Source organism: Chiloscyllium plagiosum, unplaced genomic scaffold, assembly GCF_037043375.1.
Source record: "Chiloscyllium plagiosum isolate Xiang-an unplaced genomic scaffold, Cpla_swu_hap1 HiC_scaffold_3, whole genome shotgun sequence".
Classification (NCBI taxonomy): domain Eukaryota; kingdom Metazoa; phylum Chordata; class Chondrichthyes; order Orectolobiformes; family Hemiscylliidae; genus Chiloscyllium; species Chiloscyllium plagiosum.
In genome coordinates, this window is record NW_028270141.1 from 721,532 (window position 1) to 747,898 (window position 26,367).

The window sequence follows — 26,367 nt, forward strand, 5'->3', positions numbered from 1 at the left end:
TAAAAATGCAATGTCATCCAGATATTTCAAATCACTTGCACAACAGAGTAAGCTAATACAACACAAAATTCCCTCATTTGAATTTTGGGTACTTTTTCTCAAAGAAAATTTTCAGATGCTTGAATAATTTCACAGCTAATAGAGAAGAATGACAGAAAATTCCCTAAGATCAACAGCTCATTTGTCACCTGGTCCTTATCCACCTATCAGGAAACACTAAACAAAAAAGGAAATCCATGCAAATTATATTACTGACAACATCTTACTTTTAAAGGAAAGATAGAATGATTCTATCCACCAATTACTTCAGCACTAGTTACAAATATAAGGTTTGTTGGTACATTTATTACAGTAAGAAATCATTTGGATTTAACCCATACGAAAAAGTGTATAAGTCTGAAATCAAAGCAATGCTCTAATTAATTAGACTAAGTAATTATATAGATTTAATTCAGAATGACAGCACCCTATCAATATGTACAAATAATAAAAAGGTATATTTGGATCACTTTTAAGGTTCAAAAGCCAACAAAGTTCTTTCTGAAGTGCAACAGTAAAGTCAAGAATTGTAGCAGCTAATTTACATAGAAAATCCATATGATCAGTTTTTAAAAAAAAATCAAACTGCTCAGTGATGTCACTACTCACCTCTGGAGCAGGTGAGACTTCAACAAGGCCTCCAGTCCAGGGGTAGATACACTACCATTGTGCCACAAGAGACATTATACAATAATTGGTCATGCAACAACCGAGGAGCAGGAGTGTCGACGTTTTGGGCCTAAGACCTTCAATCGGAATTTGGAGGGGGAAGAGGGCTGAGAGACAAATGGTGGGGGGAGGGGGGTGCACCTGGGGCCAGGCTGGGGTCAGATGGGTGGGAAGGCAATAGGTGGATGGAGGTGCAAGGTAACTGTGATAGGTCAGTGGGGAGGGTGGAGCAGATAGGTGGAAGCGAGATGGACAGGTAGGGCAGGTCAAGAGGTGATTCCAGGATTGGATCTGGGATGAGTGGGGGGTGGAGGGAAGATTTGGAAACTGATGAAGCTGATGCTGTATGATTGTAGGGTCCAGAGGCGGAAGAGGAGGCATTCTTCCTCCAGGTGACGGGTAGAGGTGGCCCAGGATTTGCATGTCCTTAGGGGAAGTGGGAGGGAGAGGTAAAGTAGTTGGCCACAGGGCAATGGGGTTGTTTGGTGCATGTGTCCCAGAGATGGTCACTGAACTGCTCCGCAAGTTGGTGTTCTGTCTCCCCAATGTAGAAGGGACAACCTGGAAATTAATGGACGGAGTAAATGAGGTGGTTGAATATGCAGGAAAAACTCCACTAGATTTGAAATGATCCTTTAGAGCCTTGTTCAGAGATTGGTGGGTGCAGGTTTTACACCTCTTGCAGCAGCAAGGGAAGGTGTCAGGTGTGGTGGGTGGGTTGGTTGGCAAGGAAATCGGAGGGGGAGTGGTCTCTGTAGAACACAAAGGGATGCGGAGGGAAATATATCAATTTCACCGGTTTCCAAATCTCCCCTCGCCCCACCTCATCCCAGATCCAAACCTCCAATTCGACACGGTCCTCTTGACCTGTCCTACCTATCCATCTTCCTTCCCACCTATCCGCTCCACCCTCCCTACCAACCTATCACATTTACCTCCCACTTGCATCCAACTATCGCCTTCCCATCTACCAACCCCTAGTCCTAGCCACACCCCCCCTTTCCCTCACCACATAGGGTTTATGCCCGAAACATTGACTCTCCTGCTCCTCAGATGCTACCTGACCTGCTGTGGTTTTCCAATGCCAAACGTTTTGACTCTGACTCTCCAGCATCTACAGTCCTCACTTTCTCCTATTATACAATAGCTGTTTGGTAGAACATTATTGAAAATTGATATTTTGCTGAAGCTTTTCTTTTATTAGGATAACTTTCCTAGAAATACTAATGTAAAGGAAAAATAACATTTATACTACAAGAATGCACTGACTGGTTGGCAAGTGCGCCCTCTTGATAGAGATATTCTCTCTCAAAGCACCAGTTAGATGATGTTGACTGTTAACTGACAAGCATTGTTCAAGCTTTAAAACTAGGCAAGTTAATTTTAATTGAATAATTTTCCAGTGTAATGCCCTGACAAGAGTCTGACTCCCACCTGTTGAGTTGAAACAATAGGATTGTCTGAAAGGTTTGCATTGTCATAAGTCACATCACTAGGTTGCGGACCAACAGGTTTATTTGAAATCAGAGTTTCGGAACACTCAAATAAACCTGTTGGAGAGTTTTGATAAGATTTGTAGCTCAGGTTGAGGTTCTGGATGTAGGTTTGCTCAGTGAGCTGGAAGGTTCGTTTTCAGATGTTTTGTCACCATACTAGGTAACATCTTCAGTGAGGAGAAAGTGAGGACAGCAGATGCTGGAGATCAGAGCTGAAAATGCGCAGGTCAGGCAGCATCCAAGGAACAGGAGAATCCACGTTTCGGACATAAGCCTTTCTTAAAGAATGAGGAAAAAGTCCGTCCAGCAGGCTAAGATAAAAGGTAGGGAGGAGGGACTTGGGGGAGGGGCGTTGGAAATGCGATAGGTGGAAGGTCAAGGTGAGGGTAATAGGCCGGAGTGCGGTGGGGGCGGAGAGGTCAAGAAGATGATTGCAGGTTAGGAAGGCGGTGCTGAGTTCGAGGGATTTGACTGAGACAAGGTGGGGGGAGGGGAAAATGAGGAAACTGGAGAAATCTGAGTTCCCTCCCACTCCACCAAGGACATGCAGGTCCTTGGACTCCTCCATCGCCAGACCATAGCAACACGACGGTTGGAGGAAGAGCGCCTCATCTTCCGCCTAGGAACCCTCCAACCACAAGGGATGAACTCAGATTTCTCCAATTTTCTCATTTCCCCTCCCCCCACCTTGTCTCAGTCAAATCCCTCAAACTCAGCACCGCCTTCCTAATCTGCAATCTTCTTCCTGACCTCTCCGCCCCCACCCCACTCCGGCCTATCACCCTCACCTTGACCTCCTTCCACCTATCGCATTTCCAACGCCTCTCCCCCAAGTCCCTCCTCCCTACCTTTTATCTTAGCCTGCTGGACACACTTTCCTCATTCCTGAAGGGCTCATGCTAAAACGTCGATTCTCCTGTTCCTTGGATGCTGCCTGACCTGCTGCGCTTTTCCAGCAACACATTTTCAGCAACATCTTCAGTGAGCCTCCACATGAAGCACTGGTGGTGTAGCCTGCTTTCTATTTATACGTTTGAGTTTCCTAGGGTTGGTGGCGTCATTTCTTATGGTGACATTTCCTATAGCGATGTCATTTCCTGTTTTTTTTCTCAGAGGGTGGTAAATGGCACTTTGACTGGGGCAACACATCCATCTTAGGAGGAGCCAAACAGAGACATACACGAGAATTCCTAGAAGCACGGCATTTCAACCGGAACTCTATCAACACACACAGTGACTTGGACCCCAAATACCACCTCCTGAGAAAAAGAACAGGAAATGATGTCACCAATCCTAGGAAACACAAACAAATAAATATAAAGCGGGTTACACCACCAGTGCTTCATTCGGAGGCTCACTGAAGATGGTATCTAGTATGGTGACGAAACATCCGAAAACAAACCTTCCAGCTCAGCGAGCAAACCTACATCCAAAACCTACTGGACTACAACCTGGTGTCATCTGACATCTCATTTGTCTACCCCAGTCAACACCAGCATCGCCACATCAGGTTTGCATTGTGATTCACTTGTGTTCTGGAAGCTGCATATATTAATATACAAGGCCCCTTTCAAACAGAAAAGGTACAATATGCATATAGTTTCTATTTTAATTCAACAAAATAGTGGCAGTCACACTCCAATTAGTCCCTCAGATCAGAGTGAATCTTTCAAAGTTAGGTCACCAATTGTCAATCATCACCTAACTAGTGCATTCTCCATGGCATCACATCTACCAGAGTCCACTTGCCAACCAATTCGTGTACTCAGCGTACGATATAAATGTCTTCACTTTACATTGGGACAATTTGTGAGAAATATCCATAAATTCAAGAGAAAAAGCTTTGACAAAACACGTTTGCAGCAATACTCCAGTTTGATTATGTGAGCTGAAGAATAGTTGGATAGATAGAAACTTAGGGGCAGAATAGGCCACATAGGCACCTGCGATCCTTTCGCCATTCTAATCATGACTGATCATCTACCTCAATGTCATATTCTTGCAATATTCTTGTCATATTCATCCAAATATCCCAAGATGTCATTTGTTATGACAAATCTATTAACCTCGGTCTTAAACTTAATGACTGAACTTTCAAATCCCTCTGGAGGTGGAGAACTCAAAACAGTCACCACTAAGTAAAGATGTTCCTACTCACCTCTACCCTAAATGATATTTTGATACTGTGCCCCTGGTTCTAGACACAGACCAAAGTAGCCATCCTTTCTGGACGTATGCAGTTAAAGGAAGTTCAATATCACTTTTACCCACATTGCATAAATGGACAAAGATTCAGATGATACCAGAAAGCGTTCTTCCAAATTGTAAAAAAAAACTCACTTTAGCAGAGGCTGGAACAATTCCCAATTGCAAGTTATCGGCATACATCAGAAACTCGCTATCACCATTATTGCTTAATATGTCAAGTAAATGGCAACCAAGTGTCTCCACTCCATTTTCAGTAGTTTCACGACATGTCAAATATACTTGAAATTGTACTCATGTATACAAGTTGCTCATGGAGCTAGAATAATGACAATAAGACCAACCTAGTTTACATAAGCACAAGGAGAATGGGATACATTCCGCCTGCAACACAATTAAGAGGGGCAAGTTATAGGGAGGTGGCAGCTTGTTAAAAAGGTTTTGCGTACAGGTATAATACGTGCTGGAGGATTCAAAGGCAGAAGTAATTTGGTTTGAATTCGAAACAAACATTTTAGTAACTTATGGTATACCAACAAATGAAAAGCAATTTGAGAATACAATTTCCAAACATTAGAAATTGTAAAACAGTAGAGTTAACATCAGACTTGCACTTTCCTAATACTGACCAGAAAAAAAGAAAGGGCAAGGGAGCTAAATAACTTTGGAAAATTTCTGGGTTACTTTCTTGGTCATTTTACTTTCACACAATTGAGAACAGAAACAGATCTAACTCTTAGGAATAGAATGGGGCAAGTGAAACATTTTCATGGACCAAAAATTGGCAGATCAAGATACAATTGCGGTGTCTTCAATAAGAGATCACTTGGTAGAAGATGAAACAGCTCCTCGAGAAAATCGTCATTTAGCTTCATGGATGGTTTTTTAAAGTTGATATTAGAGTGCAAAGGGAGAGTTTCAAGCACATAATACAGTACAGAAGCAAGCATATTACAGGTACACAAGAGAACTGAATGTGGAAAGGACTAAGCTGACTGACAAAAGAATAATTTATAAAAGAAACACCAAAGTCTTTTGAACAGATGTTAGGGAGGCAGGACAGATCTCAAGAAATATTTCGAAACTGTCAAAGATTTACTCCATTGGGAAACATGAGGAGATGCCGGTGAAGGAGCACCGCTCTGAAAGCTTGCAATTTTAAATAAACCTGTGGGACTATAGCCTGGTGTCGTGTGACCTCTGACTTGTCCACTGGGAAAGGAAGACAAAAAAAAAGGATACACAATCTGCAACGAATGAAGGAAGTTAAGGAATGGTATCAAATTAAAATAAGAACACACAAGGCTGCAAGGATCAGTGGCAGGCCATTAGACCAGAAAATACAGGAGCAGAATTAGGTCATTTGGCCTGTCGAGACTGCTCAATCATTCGATCATGGCTGATAGGTTTCTCAAACACATTCTCCTCCATTCTCTCGATAACCCTTCATCCTATAGTACCATATAAATGATACATAAGAGGGAACAAAGACGCCCAGACCCCTTTCTACCTTCCCACACAAAGCCCATAGCCCTGTGGCTTACAGTGCTTGAGATGCAGAATGTAGTACTTTTTAAAAGCGTTTTGTCTCTCCCACTACAGCCAACACAGGTAATGAATTCCAGACACCCACCACCCTCTGCATAAAAAAGGTTTTCCTTATCGTCTTGTTTCCCCCCCCACCTCAGTCAAAGCAAAACACTCAGAAACACAGTTTGGCTTTACCGCCTCCATTTTTATTCCGGGCCCTGGAGGGAGAAAGAATGATCACCCATGTGCACAGAGACATGAGTTTTCAGTCTTCTCTGGACAAGCAGTTTCTTAATGAATTATATAGTCATTTTACAGGGAGAATCATCCAGCTAAGGCAACATTCAAATTGATTGGGTGACCATTACAATCAGCGAGTGGCAATAGGAGAGATTAAGCCTTCTGCTGATATACAATGAATGCTCTGAAACTGGTTAACTGGCTTGATATAATGGATACTTTTCCCCTTGTTAACTGACCTTATATACTGAATGCTTCCAATATTGTTAAATGGCTCTACATAACAAATGCTTTTCCACTTTGTTAACTAATTATCCTTGTCTCCAGCACCCCATTGTTAACTAAGACCTTGTCTGATCTGAGGCATGCTCAGCTGAATCTCTTGTTTCACAAAACTCAGAAGTTAACTCTTTCCCTGCTTGCTTATACCCTATACACATTCTCATTCCCTCTGTTTATCATTTCAGGATAACCACCGAGAAGGCACTGCCAGCTTTCATAAGACTGACAGCAAGCATCAAGCAAGTCATTGACACACAGCATTCAACGATTCTAACAACAAAAAGTACTAGTCCATTACAGTAAATGGAGTTTGAAGAATCCTCCCACGCGGAAAAAAAATTCACCAGTAAAGTTCTTAAATCCACAGTCCTTAGCGACCACTCCATCCCCTCCAAGTCGAGTGGAAACAAGCCAGCTCTCCAAAATCTCCTTTTGTAAAGTCCAACCTGGAAACAAAATTCTTTCTGCTCTTGCATCACTTCTCCGAGAAATCTGACTCATTGGATAATGGCAGTTAAATAATTAACAAAACTGAAAACACTTCCGTCCTTGCAGATGGAGGATACCAACGCACGAGAGTGTGCAGTGCAGCAGCAGGCTAAGTGAATGCAGCATTCTTTGCTGCTTCTGCTCCCACTCGGTGTTGAATACTGCTGTTTAAAATGTAACAAAGCCAACAGACTGTTGTGATATTAGCTTGATCAGTGAACCTTCATATCCCTTAAATAATCGAAAGACAAGGTAAAGCTCGTGGTTTAATGTCCGTAGGAAGGCCACTGACACAAAGCATACACACATCCTCTTCACTGTTGTTATTTTCTTTACTTTTCATGCTCATGACTGGGGAGCTGATTGAATCAGTTGGATCAGGTTGTGGAAGGGCAGGCCGTGATCCAAAAGGTGCTCTTTACCTGTGAATGGAGCAATTCTAGAGACCATATCAGCTGCTGAAAGCATCTTTACATTTCCACTCTCATTCCTTCCTTGCCAGGGTGGTTATCGGTATGAAGACAGTCATATATTTAACTACACTAAATTGTCTCTGCCTATTTCAACATTTTTTGAATTCTTGATGTCTATTACTCTTTACTATTTATGTCATTATCAAGTTTTACACAATCCATTAACTTATAAAAATTGTACTGACTAAACAATTCAGTCATTTATAAACAATAATCAATTGTTCTAAAATCAAACACTTGAGTACCTCATTCAGGTTATTCAAAAATTATTTTCTTTAACAAATTGAAACTTGGCTAATGTGAAAGCTGTCAGGAAAACTATTCCAAAATCAAGAACAGCAAGAGAACAAAAAAAAAGTTTTGTGCTTTTGCAATTGAAGGGGCAGTTCAGTTCAGATTTAAATCTCAAATATTGTTCTCCAAAATGAAACTTCCCAAATAAAACCAGTCAGAATTAGATAGAGATCTAGCTATCACCATTGTTAACAGCTAACCCGAGAATGCAACTTTTAAAAAAAAAGAGGTTTTGTTATTTACACATGAAAGAAGTGAAACTATCACTGTATTCTAACAGATGAAAGGCTTAACAGACAATCAATTCTTCAATGTATAATTTCAGTTACATCACACTGCAAATTTTTGCTATAAATGCTGTGTTACGATCGAGCCCTCCACAATCACCTGATGAAGGAGCGTCGCTCCGAAAGCTAGTGTGCTTCCAATTAAACCTGTTGGACTATAACCTGGTGTTGTGTGATTTTTAACTTTGTACACCCCAGTCCAACACCGGCATCTCCGAATCATTGATAGAGATCAACATTCTCTGAATTTGCAATGTGAAGGAAGCCGATGAAGTCTTAATAATTAACAGAACTGAAACAGCTCAGACTAGAGTTCTAATATTCTCTAAAATCTTAAAATATCAAACTCAAAATGCTGTCTTCTTTTTGTGAACACACAGCATAAAAACAGAGCAAAGATATTTTAAACACAATACTCTCATCTGGTTAAAGCAAGACCACTGACCCAACTGTCCTATTTTTTAAAACAGGCATTGTAGAATTTCTAACAAATCAGAGGCTCAAGGCGCTCAATTTGTTTTGAGGTTACAAGAGTGCTAATTTTAAAAAGGACATAATGTTGCCCAATTTCAATGTAAAAACAAACTCTGTCCCATTAGATAACCCATAAAACATACTGAATTGAGATCCTGATTCAAACAGTGCAAAATAGTTACTTAAAAAGGATTTTACGATCCAGTATTTTAACAAACCAAAACTTTTAAACATCAAACACTCTCTGCATGGTACAATTTACATTGAAACCTCCCTTTGTCAACCCAAGTATTAGCACAACCTTAATTTCAGCGTTTCTTTTCTTTGCATCCTCTCACCTGAAATTACACTTATAAAAAGAGAGCCCTTGCAGTGGACCACATGGTGCTGCAATCCAAGCCACTCTCTTCCCCCAAAGCAAACACTCGCACAGACTCAAATTTCGCCACTCAGGGATTTTAACTCTTTTCTCAAGTTACTTCCCACGGGGGCTCAAATCCCACTTAAACACAGAAAACCCGAATCCCACTTAAACAAGAGAATCCAAATCCCACCCAAACGCAGAAAGCTTGAACCTGAATTAAACACAGAAAGCTTGAATCCCAGAGAGTCACAGCGTCATATAGATGTACAGCTCGGAAACAGACCCTTCGGTCCAACCTGTCCATGCCGACCAGATCAACCCAACCCAATCTAGTCCCACCTGCCACCTCCTGGCCCATATCCATCCAAACCCTTCCTATGCGTATATCCATACGAATGCCTTTTAAATGTTGCAATTGTACCAGCCTCCACCACTTCTGCTTGAACCTCAGCACAGTGCGGAGGACTTGAACCTCAAATCAACCCACCCAGTAGACTCAAACCCCAGTTCGATGCAGACATCGAACCTCAACCAAACCCAACCCAGGGGACTTGAACTTCAATCCTGTCCCTCAGGATTCCGTCCAACAACTTGGCCACCATCGATATCAGACTCAATGGCCTAATAGTTTCCTGGCTTTTCCTCATCACTTTTCTTAAATAGTGGCACCATGTTAGCCAACCTCCAGTGTTTCGGCACCTCACCTGCGGCTATCAATGATACAAATATCTCAGCAAGGGTCCCAGCAAACACTTCCCTAGCTTCCTATAGAATCCTAGGGTACACCTGATTAGGTCCTGGGGATTTATCAACCTTTATGCATTTTAAGATGCCCACCACCACCACCCCTGCAATATGGACATTTTTCAACATGTTGCTACTTATTTCCCCACATTCTCTATCTTCCATACCCTTAGCCACCATAAATGCTGATCCAAAATATTTGTGTTGTATCTCCGACAACTCCTGCGGCTCCAGACATTAGCAGTCTTGCTGATCATTAGGGGGCTCTACTCTCTCCCTAGTTACTCTTTTGTCCTTAATATATTTGTAGAATCTCTTTAGATTCTCCTTAACTCTTTTGAAAAGTTAGATTTTTTTCTCTACACACTGGGCTCCTGAAATAGATGTTGATGTCAGCAAACGAAACTGTGCCTTACACTTACACAATCTGAATCCAAGCTGTCAAATCAAAACACTTTTGCAATGACTTCAATTAATAAGTACAATGAGTAGAATTACTTGAGATTTTGAATGCCATTACAAATAAGTGACTTAATATACTTGCATCAGAATTGCATAGCTCAGTTTAATTTGTACAAAAGACACTATGGATTGAAGACTGATTCAATTATGAGATAACTGCCACAAACTTAGCAGCAGCGTTGAATGGCATATGCAAAAGTAACAGGTACCAATGTGGAAGTCTTAGCTGCCAGAACAAGCCTTTATAAAAGTGCAATTTAGATATTAATGATCTTGGCAAATCGACAAAGTGAGCCACAGTTCTACCAAACTTCTGAAAAAAGTGATCAAAATCTCAAACAATAGTTCAAATTCTCAACTTGTTTCTCTGCTGAATTGGCCAGCAATAAAACTGCAGGAGAACAGAAGCAAGCTGACAGTATACATTACTAAATACTAAAACGTTACTCTCTTAGGTAAAAGGTAAAGGTAAAACAACTGATCAGAGATTTTGCACTCTAAATATCAGAAGCAACATTTATGTTCATTAATTGGGCCACCCACACCCACAACTCTGCGCTCCCCCCCACCAAACAAAATCAGATCAGCCAGTCAGATTTTACTTGGGGATAAATAAAGCTCATTTGGGAAGGAACAGAATGAAGGGATTTCATTGGAAGACACAGGGGCGAAATAGAGGTATTGGACATCCAGAAACTCATCCATCCATCCTTTTAAACACCATCTGCCTGATAGCTGGCAGAATCTGTAATTCACACTTTGCAGTCATCTTAGAACCATACATGCCAAAGCAGAAGCAAGTTATTCCGAATCTCCAGGGACTGCTCAAGAGACTTTAGGTTATTACACTCTATTTTAAAATTCAGTATCACAAGTCAGGACCATAAATATACAACATTCCTTCCATTTTTCTATTGAATATCTAGGTAAGTGTCCCAAGGATTCAAGTAAACAGCCCTTGCTCTATAAATGGATAATTTCTCTCAACGCAGGAAGGCCAAGTCTTATAAGCAATGGCTTCTCACTGGAGTTTAGAAGAATGTAAGGTGATCACTTTGAAACATATAGGATTCTGATGGGGTCTTACGAAGGAAAATGCTGAAAGGAGGGTCTATGACCAGAGGGCACTGTTTCAGAGTAAAGGGGTGCCAATTTAAGACTGAGATAAGAAGGAATTTCTTTTCTTAGAGGATTGACCACCTTTGGAACTCCTTGCCACATGGAACGACAGAGGCAGAGTCCTTGTGTATATTTAAGGCTGAGCTAGGTAGATTCTTGATCAGTTGGGGAAATCAAAGATTATGGGGAAGGGGGAGGAAAATGGGTCATGAGGAATGCTGTATCAGTCACAATTCTATTGAATGGCAGAGCAGACTCAAGGGACCAAACTGTTCTTATTTCTTATGATCTTATGGTTAAGTGCTTCTAATAGAAAACTCAAACTCACTCACTCGTTACTCGATAGAAAATTATTATTTTTAAACTAGTTCAGTTAATGCTGCCAATTGTTCAAAAAACTGGACAACACAAAATTAGAAAGCTGCATTTCTGAAACCCTTGCTGTATACTAACCACTGGACTACAAATAATCTAATACCCAGTATAATCTGTAAATGGAGAACTTGGGTCACCAAGGGTTAAATGAACTGCAGCCAATTGTCTTAAAAAAGGTTTCAGGTAGCATTCAGCCTATTCTTCAAAAAAGGTGTAGATGACACAGGACAGACTGTATTAACTAGCATCACTGGGTAATCTGGTCCACATAGGCAATAGTGATGATATTTGTACATGCGTGTAATATCATACTCAAATATTAACACTACTGGTAACAATGGATTGTATGTATTATATGCATTCCATTTTCTTGCTATCAAACTACCTAATCTTTTCAGTATGATCAAGACTGAATGTAATCACATTCTTGATGCCTTGATGCAGATTAATCTCAATAAAAATGAAAGCAAACATACTACATATTGAGACTAAAATTCAAAGATGTAGCAGTTTGGATCAGTAATTGGCTTGTTGAAAGAAGACAGAGGGTGGTGGTTGATAGGAAATATTCATTCTGGAGTCCAGTTACTAGTGGTGTACCCAAGGGTCAGTGTTGGGTCCACTGCTGTTCGTCATTTTTATAAACGCCCTGGATGAGGGCGTAGAAGGGTGGGTTAGTAAATTTGTAGACGTCACTAAGGTCGGTGGAGTTGTGGATAGTGACGAAGGATGTTGTAGGTTACAGAGAGACACAGATAAACTGCAGAGCCGGGCTGAGAGGTGGCAAATGGTGTTTAATGTGGACAAGTGGGAGGTGATTCACTTTGGTCGGAGTAACTGGAATGCAAAGTACTGGGCTAATGGTAAGATTCTTGGTAATTTAGATGAGCAGAGAGATCTCGGTGTCCATGTACACAGATTCTTGAAAGTTGCCACCCAGGTTGACAGGGTTGTTAGAAGGCATACAGTGTTTTAGCTTTTATGAATAGAGGGATTGGTTCCGGAACCATGAGGTTATGCTACAGCTGTACAAAACTCTGGTGCGGCCGGACTTGGAGTATTGTGTACAGTTCTGGTCACCGCATTATAAGGAGGATGTGGAAGCTTTGGAAAGGGTGCAGAGGAGATTTACTAGGATGTTGCCTAGTATGGAGGGAAAGTCTTACGAGGAAAGGCTGAAGGACGAGGCTGTTTTCGTTAGAGAGAAGAAGGTTGAGAGGTGATTTAATAGAGACATATAAGATAATCAGAGGGTTAGATAGGGTGGACAGGGAGAGCCTTTTTCCAAGTATGGTGACGACGAGCACAAGGGGCATAGCTTTAAATTGAGGGGTGATAGATATAGGGCAGATGTTAGAGGTAGTTTCTTTACTCAGAGAGTAGTAAGGGTATGGAATGCTTTGCCTGCAACGGTAGTAGATTCACCAACTTTAAGTACATTTAAGTCGTCATTGGACAAGCAAATGAACATACACGGAATAGTGTAGGTTAGATGGGCTTCAGATTGGTACGACAGGTCGGCACAACATTGAGGGCCGAAGGGCCTGTACTGCGCTGTAATGTTCTATACCACTATCTCCATTATAGGATAAAACGGGTACGTGGAGAATGTTAGTGGGATCCCTCTCAAAGTAATCGTGCTCAATGAAAATTAGTTCAAAAGTTATGTTCTTATAAAGTTTGAGAATGTCTGTTTCACCCTAATGAATACAGAACTAAATTATGCTTTGTACATTAATAAATATTTTTATGAAAATAAAACATAAGGATTGCACAGCAGGGCTCAAATTGGAATAAAAAGACAAATTGCTTATTCACGTTTCTTTGTCATGGATTGCAGCTATTCTAAGTGGCAATTTAAGGACAACTAGGGATATGCAGTAAATGCTGACAAGCCAGTGCCACCCATGTCCCAGAGAATACATAAAATAGATCTTTTTGGAAAAGGTGAATCTTGTTACTTTAATGAGATGTTAATGGAATGGTGTTAAATAAACCAATATTTTTGTCATGAATTCAGCAGAAAAACAAGATCACTTTCACCAACAGCAAGCTGGCTTGTGCATTTAAGAATCATAAAATCCCTACAATGCAGATAAAGGCCATTTAGACCATGGAGTCTGCACTGACAATGCAAAGAGCATCCCACCCAGAACCACACCCCCCCACCACGTTTGCAATACTGCATTAGCCATGGCTAATCCACCTGACCTGCACATCTTTGAACTGTGGGAGAAAACCAGAGCACCCAGGCACAAACTCAAGAATGTGCCAACCCCACGGTCAGTTGCATGAATCTGGAATCAAAACCAGGTCTACTACTAACCACTGTGGCGTTCTGATAAATTCAGATGCACACGTCCTACATATTAGGATTAAAAATAGAAGGTAGAAGTGTTTCAGTAATAGGATAAAATTGATATTTGGGGAATATTAGTGAAGTCCCTATCAAAGTAATAATCGCCACATGAAAATTAGTTCAAAAATGAATTTGAATTCTATTTGGCACTTCTGCATAAGTAGTAGAACTAAAGGCATATTGCAAAGACAAGTACCAAACAATGATCATCTCCAACAAGAAAATCTAACCATCAGCCCTTCACATTTTGTGGAACACTAGTAAATCACGCAGGATTAGCAATCCAGATAGCATCCAAGGAACAGGAGAATCGACGTTTCAGGCATAAGCCCTTCTTCAGAAGCCCTTCTTCTTCTGCCCCAGCCTGTTCAGCCTCTCCCTATAGCTCAAATCCTCCATCACTGGCAACATCCTTGTAAATCTTTTCTGAACCCTTTCAAGTTTCACAATATCCTTCTGATACGAAGGAAACCAGAATTGCACGCAATATTCCAACAGTGGCTGAATCAATATCCTGTACAGCCACAACATGACCTCCTAATTCCTGTACTCAATACTCTGACCAATAAAGGAAAGTATACCAAACGCCTTCTTCACTGTCCTATCTACCTGTGACTCCACTTACAAGGAGCTATGAACCTGCACTCCAAGGTCTCTTTGTTCAGCAACATTCCCTAGGACCTTACCATTAAGTGTATAAGTCCTACTAAGATTTGCTTTCCCAAAATGCAGCACCTCACATTTATCTGAATTAAACTCCATCTGCCACTTCTCAGCCCACTGGCCCATCTGGTCAAGATCCTGTTGTAGTCTGAGGTAACCTTCTTCGCTGTCCACTATATCTCCAATTTTGGTGTCATCTGCAAACTTACTAACTGTACCTCTTATGCTCACATCCAAATCATTTACGTAAATGACAAAAAGTAGAGGACCCAGCATCGATCCTTATGGCACTCCACTGGTCACAGGCCTCCAGTCTGAAAAACAACCCTCCACCACCACCCTCTGTCTTCTACCTTTGAGACAGTTCTGTATCCAAATGGCTAGTTTAGATTACTTTAGATTAGATTACTTACAGTGTGGAAACAGGCCCTTCGGCCCAACAAGTCCACACCGACCCGCCGAAGCGTAACCCACCCAGACCCATTACCCCTACACCTAACACTACGGGCAATTTAGCATGGCCAATTTGCCTAACCTGCACATTTTTTGGATTGTGGGAGGAAACTGGAGCACCCGGAGGAAACCCACGCAGACACGGGGAGAATGTGCAAACTCCACACAGTCAGTCGCCTGAGGCGGGAATTGAACCTGGGTCTCTGGCGCTGTGAGGCAACAGTGCTAACCACTGTGCCACCGTGCCGCCCATTCTCCCTGTATTCCATGAGATCTAACCTTGCTAATCAGTCTCCCAGGGGGAACCTTGTCGAATGCCTTACTGAAGTCCATATAGATCACATCTACTGCTCTACCCTAATCAATCCTCTTTGTTACTTCTTCAAAAAACTCAATCAAGCTTGTGAGACATGATTTCCCACACACAAAGCCAAATCAGTCCTTGCCTTTCCAAATACACGTACATCCTGTCCCTCCAACAACTTGCCCACCACCGACGTCAGGCTCACCGGTCTGTAGTTCCCTGGCTTGTCTTTACCACCCTTCTTAAACAGTTGCACGTTTGCCAACCTCTAGTCTTCCGGCATCTCACCTACGACTATACAAATATCTCAGCAAGAGGCCCAGCAATCACTTCTCTGGCTTCCCACAGAGTTCTCAGGTACACCTGATCAGGTCCTGGGGATTTATCCACCTTTATCCATTTCAAGACATCCAGCACTTCCTCCTCTGTAATCTGGACATTTTGCAAGATGTCACCATCTAGTTCTCTAGTCTTTATCTTCCATATCCTTTTCCACAGTAAATATATGTAGATTTGAGGGAAAAAAAAAAGAGATGAATGATATTATGCGGATCACTCATTCACAGAGCTAGAAACAGGGTTAGATGAATGGCATCCTTTGTGCTGCAACAATTCTGTGACAGAATGGTGAAACTTTTCAGCTAAACATTGATATTGGGACTTAGCCATTGTTATTGCAAGTCTCACAACCCTAAACACTCTGATCTCTTTCTGCTATGAACAGCTCCTTGGCCATATTCCTCAATCACCAGTCCACTTCTGCTTTCTCATGGCTCCATTCCCCCAACTGTTTGAGTCAAAAGTTTTAGAAGTCGATATCTGGTCCTGACAAGAATGGATTCAATATTATTCAGGACTTGCTCCCCACGAAGTACAGTAAATCCTCTGTAGCCACAAGTTCATGACTTACACGCCAAAAAGTAGCAACAAAATTCAAAATCCGCAGGCAAATTCACACATCTCTAGTCATTAACCTGTATTTTTTAATGAGCTCTGCACTCGAGTTTTGTGAGGGTTCTCAGAAATGGAACACTCACACATAAAGGAGGAATGACTTCTGGTACACAGTCATTGAAACTACCTTTCAATACTATGCAAATAAATATTCAAAAGCCCAGTTCTTGATAAAGAACAGGAGTTACATCTTAAATGTTAGTAAAGTAACTGAAGGAAATCCATTTTCCATGAATTGTCCTTAAGTGGAGACTTTGAAGGAAACCAAATAATTGCTCACTCTGCCTTATCCCGAGGAACTGTTTCTTTGCACATTAATTAATTGCCTCTCTCTTACCTTCTTACCTGAAATACTTGGGATACCAGGGCTAATAAGGACACTGCTGAAAACGTGTTGCTGGAAAAGCGCAGCAGGTCAGGCAGCATCCAAGGAACAGGAGAATCGACGTTTCGGGCATAAGGATGGCTTATGTCCGAAACGCCAATTCTCCTGTTCCTTGGATGCTGCCTGACCTGCTGCGCTTTTCCAGCAACACATTTTCAGCTCTGATCTCCAGCATCTGCAATCCTCACTTTCTCCTAATAGGGACACTCACTCACTCCATGCCCCCCAACCTGACCACCCAAATAACCCTTGTCCCCAAAATAACAATCACTTTGCAAAACAGAATCAATACTTATAAGGGGTTTAAAAGAGGTTTTAAAAATCTCCCTGGTAAGTAAATGCCATAAATATAGAAACAGACCATTCAACTCAGGCCAGTAGTGCCTTTGCTCATGTGAATGAGAGAAGGGCAAGTGAACCAAGATGGCAGAGTAAAGCACTAAAATTTATTTTTTGCTCTCATTAAGAATGGTCACTTAGACAGGTTAATACATGAGAAATGGAAAACAAGACTGTTGATTGTACTTTTTAGTTCAACTTAAATGGGAAAACAAATCAGAATCGGGGGAAGTGAATTGAAGGAAATACAAGTACAGAATCGGACAATCTGCCATTTAATGATGACATTTTCCATAGCACAAGTATGATTTTATCTGCAAACCAAATGTTACCAATTAAGAAACATCTATTCTAAACACAGATGCCATGCAATTAGTTAAATGAGAAATAGGGATGAAGGGCTTGGCATACGAGCAGTCATTCACAACTTTGCCTGTATTCAATGAAATTGATAAAATCATTGAATCCTCACATTGAAAATAGACATGGTTCGGAGATGCCGGTGTTGGACTGGGGTGTACAAAGTTAAAAATCACACAACACCAGGTTATAGTCCAACAGGTTTAATTGGAAGTGTGCTTCCAATTAAACCTGTTGGACTATAACCTGGTGTTGTGTGATTTTTAACTTTGTACACCCCAGTCCAACACCGGCATCTCCGAATCATGACTATTATCGACACCACTAATGGCCGGCTTAAAGTGGAGAGGATCTCCAAGAAGATCGCACATATCGACACAGACATCAAGTTTCTACAGGAATGCAGGAAAGATCCCAAACTGTGCTTCCAATTAAACCTGTTGGACTATAACCTGGTGTTGTGTGATTTTTAACATTGAAAATAGAGGCATTCAGCTCATCAAGTCTACACCAACCTCCAAAGAGCAACGCACCAGACCCATAACCCTGCATTATCCATGGTTAATCCCCCAAGCTGACACATCCCTGATCACTATAGGGCAAAATATCATTACCAATCCACCTAACCTACACGTCTCTGGACGGTTTAGAAGGATGGGAGTGGGGGCTGTGGGAAATCTCATTGAAACTACAGAAGACTGAGTGGCCTGGAGAGAGTGAACCTGAGAAGGCACTTCCACTAGTAGGAGAAACTAAGACCCAGGTGCACAGCCTCAAGAGTGAAGGGATAACCCTGCAGAACTGAGATGAGGAGGAATTTCTTTAACCAGAGGGTGGTTAATCTGTGGAACGGATTGTGCAGAGGGCTGTGAAAGCCATGTCATTGAGTGTACTTAACACAAAGGTAGATAGGTTTATCAACTCATTCTACTTTCCCCCTGTACTAATTAAGAACCTATCAGCCATAATCGAATGATGAATCAGACTCAGCAGGTGGAACGATTTAATTCTGCTCCCATAACGTATTCAGCAAAGCTGAACGACATCATCAACATAGAAATAAATACAAGCAGCAAAACAAAGTTATGGAATTTAGTCTTACCACAAAACCATTGGGTATGGCAAGTACAATCTCAGATCTCAGCAAGGCTGCAGAAAGACAAAACAGCCCGCTTGTTTGGCAACACATCCACAAGTATCCATACACTCCATCATCGACACTCAGTAGCAGCAGTGTGTGCCATCTACAAGATGCAATACAGATATTCACCAGATATCCTTAGACAGCACCTTCAAGGTTATCCATCTAGAGGGTCAAGGCAGCAGATACATGGGATCACCACCACCTGCAAGTTCTTCACCAAATGACTCATCATCCTGACTTGGAAATATATTGCTGTTCCTTCACTGTAGCTGGGTCAAAATTCTGGAATTCCCTCTCTAAGAGCATTGTAATTAAGACACCATGAAACAAATTATGCACATTAGGACAGAAGCAGCAAATTAATTGGAGATGAGAAAGTATATTGTTGGAGTTGGTTAGTTTGCAATAAAAATGATACTTACAGCACAGATTCAACTTGCATACTGGATGAGATAACCATGAATTCCCACCTTCTCAACTTAGCCATTGACCCAACCTGATCCTCATCACCAGACATATTTCTTATGATAGAATAGCCCATGGTCCCTTGGGATTATTGGGCCCTTCACTTATCATATAGGGTTATTCAAGAAGTAACATTTATAGACAAAAATAGTTAAACTAGATTTACTGAGATGATGCCGAAAAAGGTAGTTCGCGGGTTGAGAAGATTTGTAGTTCAGGTTGAGGTTCTGGATGTAGGTTTGTTTTCAGACTATCACCACCATACTAGGTAAAATCAGTGAGGCTCCGGATGAACCACTGGTGCCATGGCGCGTGCTGTCTATTTATATGCTTACGTTTCCTTGGGTTGGTGGTGACATTTCCTGTGGAGACATCGTTACCTGATCTTTTTCTCGGGGATGGTAAATGGCATCTAAGTAAATGGGTTTGTTGATGGCATTCCAACCGGAACTCTATGGTTCTCAGAGTTCTCGTGCATGTCTCTGTTTAGCTTGTCCTAGAATGGATGTGTTTCACCCAGACGAAGTGGTGTCCTTCCTCATCTGTAAGGATACTAGTGAGAGTGGGTCATGTCCTTTTGTGGCTAGTTTTTTTGCCTGTTGGTCCAATATAGTGTTTGTTACAGTCCTTGCACGGTATTTTGACGTAACAGCCCTGTTCACATCAACCTGGCCAAGGAAACACTGACTACATTTACTAGAAGCACTAAGGACACACACACCAAACACCACCAACTTCATTAGAAGGACAACATCATCAAGCTAGTGGACCTATATCTTACCACCCCCTTCACCTTCACCTTCAACAACAAAACCTACAGACAAACCAATGGAACACCTATGGGATATCCAATATCAGGGCTCTTAGCAGAGGCAGTAATGCAGAGACTCTAACAAACAGTTCTGCCAACCATCCAACCCAAACTTTGGGTCCACTACATGGATGACACCTTTGTCATCACTAAATGAAGCAAATTAGAGGAAACCTTCAAGACCATAAATAATAACCTTACTGGCACAAAAATCACTAAAGAGGAGGAAAATAACAACAAACTGCTATTTCTAGATGTCACAGTTGAGCGAACAGCCAATGGGGAATTTCAAACCAGTGTCTACAGGAAAACCGCACATACTGACCATATACTGAACTACAGAAGCAATCATCCCAACATCCACAAACGAAGCTGCATTAGAACATTGTTTCAACGAGCCACCACACACTGCACAGAGGAACTACGCAGAGCAGAGGAAAATCACTGATACAGTGTATTCAAAAAGAACGGGTACCCAATGAACACATTCTGACAATTTCTCAACAACAAACCCTGACAAGCAGGCAAAACACGTTCAGAAACCCTAGCCACTCTCCCTTACATCGAAGGCATCTCTAAAATGACTGCCAGACTATTCAGACTTTTTGGCACCACGGTAGCCCACAAACCCACCAACACACTAAAACAGCAGCTAATGACCATGAAAGACCCTACACAGACAACAAGCAAAGCTAATGTTATTTACAAAATACCGTGCAAGGACTGTAACAAACACTATATTGGACCATCAGGCAAAAAACTAGCCACCAGGATACATGAATATCAACTAGCCACAAAAAGACATGACCCACTCTCACTAGTATCCTTACAGATGAGGAAGGACACCACTTTGACTGGGGTGAACACATCCATTCTAGGACAAGCCAACAGAGACATGCACGAGAATTCCGAGAACCATAGAGTTCCGGTTGGAATGCCATCAACAAACCCATTTACTAAGATGCCATTTACCACCCCTGAGAAAAAGATCAGGCAACGATGTCTCCACAGGAAATGTCACCACCAACCCAAAGAAACGTAAGCATATAAGTAGATAGCGGGCCATACCACCAGTGGTTCATCCGTGGCTCAATGATGATTTTACCGAGTATGGCGACGAAATGTCTGGAAATGAATCTTCCAGCTCAGCGAGCAAACCTACATCCAGAAAAAAAGGTAATGTTATCAAGGTAGAAGTAGGTAGTCATGGTCATGGAAAGACCAGAATGTCAGCTTCACATCAAATAGGACATTGTAAAGTTAAAGCGGATTTGTTTCGGATCACAAAGTGACAGGACACAGAATAGGTGGCAAGAATTTGTAGATAGCAGTTTTGTTCTCAACATTTAACTTAAAAAAAACCGCCGCTTAACCAAGGCTAAACATCAGACAAGTACACCATTACTGAGTAGAGAGGTTGATGATGACTCATTTCTGAAAATGAACTAGCCCCAAAAATTACAACTTGTATGTTCTAGTGTAATGCATTTACCAAGCTTTCACAACCATAAGCTATTAAACCAGATAACTAAAACTTCGCAAAATTGTGTAAAGAATATTTTATAAAGGGAGTGAATTATAATATTTAGAACAAAGGCTGTCAGAGGCATGATTAAATTTGGAAATGCTCAGAAAGCAAGAATTAACAGATCAAAGATTCCAGGCAAAGGCAGAAGATTAGAGGAAAGGAAGAGCAGCCAGGGTGTGAGGATGTGATATCTTGGATGAGACTCTTAAAAAAAGACAGGGGCACTGCTTAACAGTGTTCAGCATAATTCAGCAAGCACAGAAGACACTTATTGCAAGTCAGGACATGAGCACAGATTTGAAAGGTGTCAAGTTTGCAGAGGATAGAACTAAGGCTGAGTCAGCTGATGGTTGAATTGGAAATAGTCTTAATGATTGTTCAAGATGTCACAGAATCTCATCACAGGACAAATATAACACTATGGTTTGAAAACAGTCAGCCTCAGATAGTTGCCAGGCAGAATGAAGAAAAATAAATGAAACGGGTAGCAGTTTGCCTTTTAGTATTTAGCTGAAGCTAGTTTCTTCTCATATTACTGGCTGTCTGAAAACCCAATCTAACAATTTAGGCATTATTGGAGAAATCATAAAGGGATGGCAGCAAGGTACAGCTGAGGGAGGGGTTTACAAAGGGTAGATCATTCCTGATGAAGGGTTTATGCCCGAAATAGTGACTGGTCTGCTCCTTGGATGTTGCCTGATCTGCTGTGCTTTTCCAGTGCCACACTTTTCAACTGACTCTCCAACATATGCAGTCTTCCCTTTCTCCAAAGGGTTGGAGATTTAGTAGAGATGAGGAAGTATTTCATCACTCAGAGTGGGGAGCCTGTAGAATTCTATTCTACAGAATAATTGTTGAGGCCAAAACATTGAATGTTTTCAAGAAGGAAATAAATATTGTTCTTAGGACCAGAGCAATCAAAGGGTATAGGCAGAAGGTGGGAACATGGCACGTGGACAGGCTGATGTCCTATTCCTGCTCCTGTTTGTTATTATAACTCCTAAATTAACCAGAATGGAAAAGTTCATGCTCAAAAGAACCTTTTGCATTGTACTGATAATTTACAACTAACATACTATAGCCGGTGTAACTGCCGATACAGTTCACCACAGCAACTTTCTTTTAATTCTCTAGTGGGATGTGGACACTGCTGACTGGCCAGCATTTTACTGGAATCAATGGGTACCAGAGAGCAAACTCTCCACTGGCTGGAATCATATCTGGCACATAGGAAGATGGTTGCGGCTGCTGGACATCTCAGTTTCAGAGTCTAGATTAGAGTGGTGCTGGAAAAGCACAGCAGGTCAGGCAGGATCCGAGGAGCAGGAAAATCGACGTTTCGGGCAAATGCCCTTCATCAGGAATGAGAAAGGGAGCCTCCAGGGTGGAGAGATAATTGGGAGAGGGGTGAGACTTGGGAGAAGGTAGCCAAGAGTACAATAGGTGGCTGGAGGTGGGGATCAAGGTGATAAGTCGGAGAGGAGAGTGGAGCAGACTGGTGGGAAGGACAGGTCATGAGGATGGTGGTGAGCTGGAAGGTTGGAACTGGAGTAAGGTGGGGGGAGGAGAAATGAGAAAACGGGTGAAGTCCACATTGATTCCCTGGAGTTGAAGTGTTCCGAGGCAGAAGATGAGGTGTTCTTCCTCCAGGCGTCGGGTGGTGAGGGAGTGGTGGTGGAGGTGGCCCAGGATCTGCATGTCTTTGGCAGAGTGGGTTGGGGAGTTGAAATGTTGGGCCACTGGGCAGTGGGGTTGATTGGTGTGGGTGCCCCGGAGAAGTTCCCTAACGCGCTGTGCGAGAAGGCATCCAGTCTCCCCAATGTAAAGGAGACTGCATCGGGAGCAACGGATACAATAAGTGACATTGGTGGATGTGCAGGTGAAACCTTGATGGATGTGAAAGGCTTCTTTGGGTCCTTGGATTGAGGTGAGGGGGGGGGGGGGGGGGGGGGAAGTGTGGGCACAGGTTTTGCAATTCCTGCAGAGACAGGGGTAGGTGCCAGGAGGGGAGGGTGGGTTGTTGGGGAGGCGTGGACCTGACCAGGTAGTCACAGAGGGAACGGTCTTTGCGGAAAGTGGAAAGGGGTGGGGAGGGAAATATATCCCTGGTTGTGGGGTCCGTTTGGAGCTGGCGGAAATGTCAGCGGATGATGTGGTTCATATGGAGGTTGGTAGGGTGGAAGGTGAGGATGGGGGGGGGGGGGCGGTTTCTGTCCTTGTTGCGATTGGAGGGGTGGGATTTGAAGGCAGAGGTGCGGGACATGGATGAGATGCATTGGTGGGCATCTTCAACCACATGGGAAGTGAAATTATGGTCTTTAAAGAAGGGGGCCATCTGGTGTGTTCTGTGGTGGAACTGGTCCTCCTGGGAGCAGATACGATGGAGGAATTGGGAATACGGGATAGCATTTTAGCAGGAGGTAAGGTGGGAAGAGGTGTAATCCAGGTAGCTGTGGGAGTCAGTGGGTTTGTAAAAAAAAAAGTCAATCGTCATTGATGGAGATGGAGAGGTCCAGAAGGGAAGGGAGGCGTCAGAGATGGTCCAGGTGAATTTAAGGAATGTGTTGGTGAAGTTGATGAACTGCTCAACCTCCTTGTGGGAGCACGAGGTGGTGCCGATTCAGTCATCAATGTAGAGGAGAAAGAGGTGGGGAGTGGGGCCGGTGTAACTAAGGAAGGTGGACTATTCTACGTAGCCGACAAAGAGACAGGCATAGTTGCGGCCCATGCGGGTGCCTACGGCTACCCCTTTTGTCTGGAGGAAGTGGGAGGTTGATGGAGAAATTGTTAAGAGTGAGGACCATTTCAGCCAAACGAATGAGAGTTTCAGGACATTTCTGCAGGATTGCCCAAGGGTAGGCACAACCATTTTCAGCTGTTTCATCATTGACCTTCCCTCCATCATAAGGTCAAAACTGGGGAAGTTTGCTGATGATTGCACAATGTTCAGAATTATATGCAACTCCTCAGTTTCTGAAGTAGTCCATGCTCAAATGCAACAGCATCTGGACAATATTCTGGCTTGGGTTGACAAGTGGCAAGAAACATTCACACCACATAAATGCCAGGCAATGACCATCTCCAATAAGACAATCTAAACACCACCCCTTGACATTCAATGGTGTTACCATCACAGAATCCCTCACTATCAAAATTCTTGGTGTTACCATTGACCAGAAACAGGACTCACCACACAAAAACAATGGCTACAAGAGCAGGTCAGAGACCAGGAATACTGCGGCAAGTAACTCACCTCCTCAAAAACCTGATGCGCTATCTAAAAAGGCACTCACCACCCTGACTTGAAAATATATCGCTGTTCTTTCACTGTCGCTGGGTCAAAATCCTGAAATTCCCTCAAGGGTACTGTAGGTCAACAAACAGCATGTGGACAGCAGCTGTTCAAGCCTGCACCCAAGCATGGGTAATAAAATGTTGGCCAGGCAGTGATACTCATGTCTCACAACTGAATAAAGAAAAAAAATCTTTTCCAAGTCACATAATTTACAAATAACAACCCATGGACAAAACCAACGTCATTCATAAAATTCCATGCAAAGACTGCCACAAACACTCCGTAGGACAAACAGGAAGCTAGCCAGCCACCAGGATACATGAACACCAGCTAGCCACAAAAATACACGACCCTCTCTCCCTTGTAGCCCTACACACGGATGAAAAAAGCCACCATTTCGACTGGGACAGGCTAAGCAAATACATGCCAGAGAATTCCTAGAGGCCTGGCACTCCAATCACAACGCCATAAACAAACACATAGATCTCGATGCCATCTATCAACCCCTCAGAAAACGAACAGGAAATGACATCACCACAAACCCCAGGAACCCCATCCAGGAGAAAGATATAAATAGAAAGCAGGAGACAACAGCTTCACTTCACTTGGAGGTCGCCACTGATGATGTTACCTAGCCAGGTAATGAAACGTCTGGATATCAAACCTATAGCTCAGCGAGCAAACCTACACCCTAAACACCGGCACCTACACAACGATGTGTAAAATCGCCTAAATATATGTTGTATACAAAAAGGAAAAATGTAATCTGGTCAATTACCTCTTGATCATTAGTAAATTGATGGAAGATGTCATCAACAGTGCTATCAAGCAGCAGCTGCTTAGCAACAATCTAGTCACTGACTTCCATTTTGGGTTCCTGACCTCATTAGTGCTTTAGTTCAATCATGGACAAGACAGCTCAATGCCAGAGGTAAAGTGAGTGTGCTAGCTGTTGATATCAAAGCTGCATTTGACCAAGTGCGGCATCAAGCAAAACTGGAGTCAATGAGTATCAAAGAAAACTCTGATGATTGGAGACAAACCTCACATGTTGGAAAATGGTTCAGACGGTCGATGGGCAGTCATCTCAGCTCCAAAACTTTGCAGGAGTTCATCAGGCCGTGTCTAAGGCCTGACCAGCTTCAGCTGTTTCAGCAATGACGTTACAAGTCATAAAGTTGGAAGTGGGAATGCCTGTTGATGATTGTACAAATGCTCAGCACTGTGCACAACTCTTCAGATACTGGAGCAGCACATATCCAAATGCAACAAACACCATGAGATATCAGAGAAAAATTAGGCCATTCGGCCCATGTAGTTTGTTCCACCAATCAATCATGGCTGATACGTTTCTCAACTCTATTTCCCTGCCTTCTCCCCATAACCCTTGATCCTCTTACCCATCAAGAACCTGTCTCTGTTTTAATTACACTCAATAACTTGGCCTCCACAGCCATCTGCAGCAATGGATTCCACAGATTAATCATCTATTGGCTGAAGACATTTCTCATCTCTGTTCTAAAGGGTTGTCCCACCACTGAGGCTGTGTCCTTGGGTCCTAGTCTCTCTGACTAGTGGAAACATCTTCTCATGTTCACTCTATCCAGGCCTCTCAGTATTCTGTATGCTTCAATTAGATATCTCTCATCCTTCTAAACTCCATCAAGTATGGATGCAGAGTCCTCAACCACTCTACATATGACACACCCTTCATCCCCCTCTAACTTCAGCATATCCTTCCTTGGATACAAGGCACAAATCTGCT

General features: G+C 42.4%; 1 protein-coding gene across 1 annotated transcript in view; it reads right to left on the minus strand.

The window, feature by feature from the left end:
* The window catches only part of rab10 (RAB10, member RAS oncogene family), an 83,124-nt gene that overhangs the window by 37,639 nt on the left and 19,118 nt on the right, over positions 1 to 26,367 (minus strand). The gene's annotated exons all lie outside the window — the stretch shown is intronic.